A 7,239-nucleotide genomic window follows, 5' to 3' on the forward strand; every position below is an offset into this window, starting at 1 on the left:
AGGAAAGCTGTTCTGTGTAGTCATAATTGCATTTGTTACTTCAATAGTCTTTTTCTTTCCTAGCCCCCAAATATATCTGTACACTTCTATTAGAATGGCAAATCAGTTCTAAACCACCCATTGCTATTTATTTATTTTCTTAATTTTAGTTCAAAATCAAAGATATTAGCTGGGATTCCGCCTTGACCATGAAGAATGTTGGACCATATCATTTGAAGGATGAAAGAAAGTGAAATGTGAAGAGGTGAAGAGAAAGGAACACCCCAGGAGGGTGTTTCTGGCTCCAGCCTGGCTCAGAGATGGTGGGGAAGAAGGCTTTCCCTCTGCTGTTCTGTGCTAGTTCCCTGGTCAGGCAACTTTAAAGGCCACCTCCATCCAGGACAGGTGGAAGAAATGGAAATAGTTAAGCCAACTAACTGAAATGTATAAATCAAATAACATTAAGTTAATAATTTGTACCCACAACTATCTAATAAAAGAAAACAGGCAGGGTAGAAATTTTATTTTATTTTTTTGGCTTTTTTTTCTGTGATGTTGTATAAATACATTTAAAAAAAATAAAAGTGTGCACAAACTAGAATGACTGGACCGAACTGTTTTCTGCCTGAGACCTGGGAGGGAGGGGAGAGGAGTCGAGGGGTCGTCCTGGAACCCTCCCTCTCCTTAGTCCCCATGATGTGACTGCCTGGTCCTATCCCTGTACCTCTGGCACAGCTCTCATTTCCATCCTCCCCACCTCGGCCTCATCACCTCACACTTACATCATGCCAGCAGCCTCACGATCAGCCTCCCTGCAGCCACACCTGAAGTCCATCCGCAGGCAGGTGGACTCTCCACAATTCAAAGCTGAGCCCAGCCCCTCTTCCTGATGCCCTTTCGTGCATGAAAGGCCCTTCTCTGGCTGGCCTTTCCTATCTCCTCTGGTCTCATCATTTCTCACGTCCTGCACCACCACCTTCAACATGCACCCTTAGCTCTAGTCCTACTTAAGAACATGCAGTTCTCCCCCATGTAACATGCTACTTGAGTTTTTGAGTTGTGGACTTTTTGCTGGTTTGCTGATGGCTTGTCTCCCTTCACTAGAGTACAGGGTAACAAGGGGGAAAAACTTGTCTATCTTATGTATGCATTCCCAGCATTTGGAAGGATTCCAGGCACCTTAAAGGCACTTCTATAAAGATTTGTTGGCTAGATGAATGAATACCCCAGTGCCTTTGCACATGCTGCATCTACTATTTAAACTGTCCCTTCCCCCTGCCCTTCTGACTTAAATCTTATTTCTCTCTAAAACTCAGCTTAAATATCAATTCTTCTGGGAAGCCATCCATTGCTATAATTTCCCTTCCCTCTCCGACCACATGGACATGGACAGACACACATACACACACACACACACACAGTTGGCTTTATTTCTCTTCTGAGCTCTCATTACACACTCATCCTCAGTGTGTAAGTCCCAAAAACAGTTGACTGTTTGCCAAAGACAAATACTCCCCTTCCCCTTCCATCATGTAGAATTGTTTCCAGTAAGTGGCTGTCCAGCCATGGCATTATGTGGAGGCAATGTGACTAAGCTCTGACAAATGGCCTGTGGTCACCACTTTCAAGCCTAGCCCAAAAATATCTTCCTGTGCAACACTCCAGTTTTCTCTTCCTTCCATCTGTTGACTGGATGCTGAGGACCCAGAAGAGAAACTCCAAGGCCATGGAGACTGTTGGAGCCATATGATGACTGCTTTTCAACCACTTGCATGACTCCATAATACAAGAGGGAAATAAACACCTACCGAGCTGAGTCATGGGCTGGGGGTTGTTTGTTACAGCAGCTAGCCCATCATAACCTTCCCAGCATGCCAGTACCATAGTGCAGAGTCCTGCCATTGCCCATGTGTCTGTCTCCTTCTCTGTAGTCTGTACACTTTGTGCCACATTGCCATGTTACCAGGGTCTAGTTCAGGGTCTGGCACCTGCATGAGGTTAATACTTCTGGCAGCTAGTTCACGACTCTAGAAAAAAAACAGACTGCGCCAACCCTTGGTTTTCTCCCTAACAAACTTCCCATGAATACCTCTGCCATTTCCACTATAGAGAATTTCTCATATATATGTTTTGTCTTAAGCAGTACTTGGCCCCTCCTCTCTGCTAAGACACCTCACCCATCTAGAAGACCTCTGACCTCTGGGCTTTGTTACCAAAGTGTTCAGCTCTTGCCTCTACCCAAAGAGTTCAGCGAGGAGAATTTCTTTTGAAAAAGCGATCTATGCCTGTGATTCATTCCACCCTTCTGGGAATGTTCATTTGTTTTGTTTTTGTTTTAAATAGAACTTTTTTTCCTTTTAAAAAAATGAAATAAAATGTGCCTAATTTCTCTTCTCCTTTCCAATCCAAGCTGATCATTACCGCTTCTGACTTTGGTGAACTCATTCTTGTGAATCTTACATTTAATTGAGGTCCTAAAACACCACGGTGGGAGTTAATTCCATTTCTAACACAAAACATAAAATCTAAATGGATTCCAGAGTGTGAAACAGACTTTTCTGTTCCAAGCTCATGTATGGACTTACCACATCAAGTAAATCACTTACAGTAGGCGGGCGCATCATTTCAAATCATCGTTAATAACGACAAAAGGTACCATCTCGAGGCTCTATGCACCAGACACCATAGTAGACGCTTAAAATGTCATCCTTACCACAACAACAGGAAGTAAGAATTACTCCCTTTTGTAGGGTCACCATAGAATCTACTCAGGACGCTTGACATGTTGAATGGAGACGCTATGCATAAGTGTGCCAGGACACAAAGCATAAACCAAGATTGGCCCTGGCAAAGCGGGGCATATGGTACCCTCCTCGTGTTTCAGCTAAAGAAACCCTGACCCAGAGTACCAAGTGCCTTACCAGGTCCCACAGCTTACGAGGTGACAGGACGCAAAGGCAGGTCTGTGTGACTCCAAAATCCATGCTCTTTCTAGTGCCTTTGTCTTAAGTACTGGGCACAGTGGGAGGAGGTGGGAGGGCAGAGGGTAGAAGCGGAGGGCGTGAGGGTGTGACTGATCTGGTTACATCCACCTGCTTAACCAGGTCAGCCTCACTTCCACAGGCTGCCACCGTCACTGCTTATTCTGCAACTCCCCAAACTCCAGACCACACAGAGCCCATGATGGGACACAGTCAACCTGTGCTCTCTAATGATGGACTTTTCATGTAAGCTTTCTGGGGGGAAAGAAAGAGAAAATAAGAAAAGAGCAAACTGAAAGACGCTTGGGGATAACAAGGGAATCTAAAGAGAGTCACCAGAGAAACCAGACTAATGAATGCAGGAGGCTTCCCAGAGGACCCTGGGTTTTGCTGTCCAGGAACCACAAGTAAGAAAGGGGGGCAGTACATACTTTTAGCAGAAAGCATGATGATTTTTCAACCTGTGAGACGATTTCATAACCCAACCAACGGTTTCAAGGAATTATTCACCACTGCATATGCAGATGAATTTACATAATAAGGCTTCTCCATAGGCAAGTATTTACCATAAGATACGAAAATACATCTGACTTCCACAGGCTATGTTGTCTGAAAGCAGTTGTTTTTTAAAGAAATGTTTGACTCATGCATTTTCACTAACATGCCTTGATTGCATCTAAAGAAATATGAAATGAAATGACAAGTACTTCAACTGAAAAAAAAAAAAAAAACAAGCAAAAAAGCAGTCACTCCCAAGGGGCATCTTATATGTCAGCTCAGACTATGCAGCTTGTGATTGATGTAAATGTGTTCTTCACCCCATAAACAGATATTCACTTCACTCGACTCCATGGCCCAGCACCTCCATTCCGTGAGAGACATGATTATTTCAGCAATGAAACCTACCAAATGTTAAAAATGACTCACAAGGCAGCGAGCGGCATGGAGATTGGACTGTGAGAGCTTCGGGATGGAAAAGGTCAGTAAAGAAAACACTAGAAAGATTGGGAGAAAGGAGAGCGGCTGCAGAAACCTGCAGGTGGAGTCCGGGTGGGCTCAGGGCTTCGGAAAAGGGACTGGGGAGGAAGTGGTTTTCTGTTTGTCTGCCGGCTGCAGGTTCTGACGGTTAGGCACCTGCTTATCTGTCCCCTTCTCCAGTAAGTCTCTGAGGTCCCTGAAAAGCCAACACTGAGAGTGGAGAGGCAGCTACACAAATACTCCCAGTTTTTAAACAAGCTCAAAACTATTTAAAACCTGATGCTTCTGTTGCCACTACTCCCTAGCTTTCATCTCTGCCTTTTCGTGTGGTTACATCTTCATGTTTTCTTCTTTTGAAAGGTATCCGAGCCTCTCTCGAAACTGCTCTGATGAGCTCTGTTTGATGCATTTCTTTTCTCCCTCTGTGCTCAGGGAGGTAGAGCACCAGGCCAGGCTGGCTCGCCATTCGCTAATGCTGTGACCCAGATTGCGTCTGTTTGGTTTAATAAACAGGCAGAGTTTTAGCCTCGGGGTGGTGATACATCTAAGGCTGCATCAAACCCCCAGTTTGTTTATGAGGGATGTTTTTGCCTGCAGTAAAATGTAGGCATCAGCTTTGGATTTCTTTGGAGTCCATTCAAGGTTCAGGAAAATTTTTTAGACTCTTCAAAAATATTCATAAAGGTGTTATCTCTGTCTCTTAACATACTTAGGAAGAGGTGTAAGTTGCTTCCTCTTTTAAACTTGCCAATTTCTGTCCCCTTCTGATTACTAACTGGAAGGAAAAGATAGTGCCCAGCAGCACTTAGTGCAGAGAGAGCACTCAGCAAGCCTTCCTGATTTAGCCTGATAATGTTGCAGCATATTTATGCACGTGCAGTAGTAACTAAGTATTATTTATTGAGCACTTACAACGTACCGTGCTCAGAGCTGAGCACTTCACATTCGTTAACTCATTTAAACTTCATAAGTACACTATGAGATAGATATCACTATTATCGCATATGATGGATATCCAAGAACACACATCTATTAAGTAGAATGAAAACTTGCATCTGCCCTACTCCACACAGACCAGAGTTATTCTAGGAGTGCATAAGACTATAGATTCTAGATCACTTTAACTATTGGAATGATGGGGTTCCAGACATGCTACCCTAAAATGTGGCACCTTGGCATATCCAACATTTTAAGCTGAAGGAGTCTGAGCAGGAAGGCCACCATGATCTTCCTTCCATCCTTCTGGAAACAGGTCATAAAACCCTCTTGTGGGAGGTGCCCTCCCCTGGAGGCAAGGAGCACCCTTATCTCTGAAGAAGGGACCTGGAGAGAAATCTTAACAAGCAAGCCTCCCTAGGTTTTCCCAGCTTCCTACACTTACCTCCTACACCTCACTCTAACATAGTCCTCCATGGCTGTTCACTCTTCATTACATCTTATGTAAAAATACTCAGATCTAGCCGATTCTTTGGGCCTTCCTCTCCTTACGAAGTCTCCCATGTCACGTGAGAGTTATCTTCAATAAATTTGTATGATTTTCCCCTTGTCAGTTCAAGTTTTGAACCCAGCCAGAGACCCTAAGGCGGAGAAAAACTTCCCCCTGCTGCAGGGATCAGCACAGCACCATAAAGCAAAGCCCTCTCTATCTTTCAGACGAAGAAACCGAAGCTCCAAGAGTTTAAATGACTTGCCCTAAGTAAGGGGGTCAGACATAAGGGGAGAAAAACACAGGATACCTAGTTCAATTTATTCCAGGTAATAACAAATAATGTTTTAGTATAAGTATGTCCCCAACATTATTCATTATCTGAAATTCACATTTTTTAAATATTGTTTTAATGTGTATTTATTTTTGAGAGAGAGACAGAGACAGAGACAGAATATGAGCAGGGGAAGAGCAGAGAGAGAGGGAGACACAGAATCCAAAGCAGCTCCAGGCTCTGAGCTGGCAGCAGAGCCCGACATGGGGCTCGAGCCCACAAGCCATGAGATCATGACCTGAGCCGAAGTCAGACGCTTAACTGACTGAGCCACTCAGGTGCCCCTGAAATTCACATTTAATGGAGTGTCCTGTATTTTTGTGGCAAACTTAGCCTACAGATGTGGTACTGATGTGAGGCAGTGTTGGACCGTAAGAGCCCCTAAGCCCAGGGCTCTTTCCATCACCTGAGGAAAAGGGCCTCAAATCCCTACCAGATTTGCAAATCATCCTAGAAAACTGCCTCTCTCAGCTACTCAAACAGCCATGTAAACTACTGTCTGTCATGATAGCTAAACTGACTTTGTATTAGGTATGAACCTCAACCTATATACCCTGGTGTCAAAAATTATAACTTTATTTTTTATAACTCAACTTAGTTTCTATTTGATTTATTTTTTATTTTGTTTAATGTTTATTTATTTTTGGGAGAGAGAGACAGAGCGTGCGCAGGGGAGGGGCAGAGAGAGTGAGACACAGACTCTGAAGCAGGCCCCAGGCTCTGAGCCGTCAGCACAGAGCCTGACCGGGGCTCGAACCCACGAACCATGAGATCCTGACCTGAGCTGAATTCGGACGCTCAACCGGCTAAGCCACCCAGGCGCCCCACTTGGTTTCTGTTTTAAATCCTCCTTCTCCTGGGAAAGTGGAAGCACTGTTTCTTGATGCTTTCCCTGGGGTGTGCTGCTGTGAGATAATAGAAAATAGAAAATATTGGCCTCTGCCCCTGTTCTTGGCACAGAGCTCCTAAAACCCTCGTGGATACCTGAGTGATAAAACACTTTTGTTCTAATCGTTGGTCTTTGACCCCAGTTCCTAACACAGATGTCCTAAATTCCATGAAATTTTCTGAGCAATAGTGTCTTTTGTTCTAAACAGGTGACTTTTGGTGGACTCCCCGATGGCTCCTGGATGGGTCCAGTCCCCAGAAAGACCAAGCCATGATGAGAAGCTCAGAATTTTCAGCCCTCTCCCACCACCACCGCCCCCCCCCCCCCATTTTCCAGAAAGGGGAGAGGGGCTGGATATGCAGTTAATAATTGATCGTGCCTACACCCCAAGGTATGGAGTTAGGAGAGCTTCTAGGTGGGTGAACACATCCACGTCACTTACTAGGAGGGTGACACAGCCCAATCCACAGGAACAGAAGTTTCTGCGCTCAGGATTCTCCCAGACCTCACCCTAGGTGCCTCTTCATCTGGCTGTTCATCTGTGTGCTTTAGCACATCCATTATTATATAGTAAACAGGTAAACATAAGTAAGTGTTTTCTGGAGTGCTGTGAGCTGTTCTAGGAAACAATCAAATCCAAGGCGGAGGACGT

General features: G+C 44.6%; 1 long non-coding RNA gene across 1 annotated transcript; it reads left to right on the plus strand.

Moving 5' to 3' along the window:
- The first annotated feature begins 3,276 nt into the window (after positions 1 to 3,276).
- Positions 3,277 to 6,891, plus strand: LOC122225624. The gene is made up of 3 exons (XR_006205268.1): positions 3,277 to 3,367; positions 3,790 to 3,939; positions 6,796 to 6,891. It is a non-coding gene; the product is annotated as an uncharacterized LOC122225624 (long non-coding RNA).
- The last annotated feature ends 348 nt before the right edge of the window (positions 6,892 to 7,239 follow it).

Source organism: Panthera leo, chromosome B4 (assembly GCF_018350215.1).
Source record: "Panthera leo isolate Ple1 chromosome B4, P.leo_Ple1_pat1.1, whole genome shotgun sequence".
NCBI lineage: Eukaryota > Metazoa > Chordata > Mammalia > Carnivora > Felidae > Panthera > Panthera leo.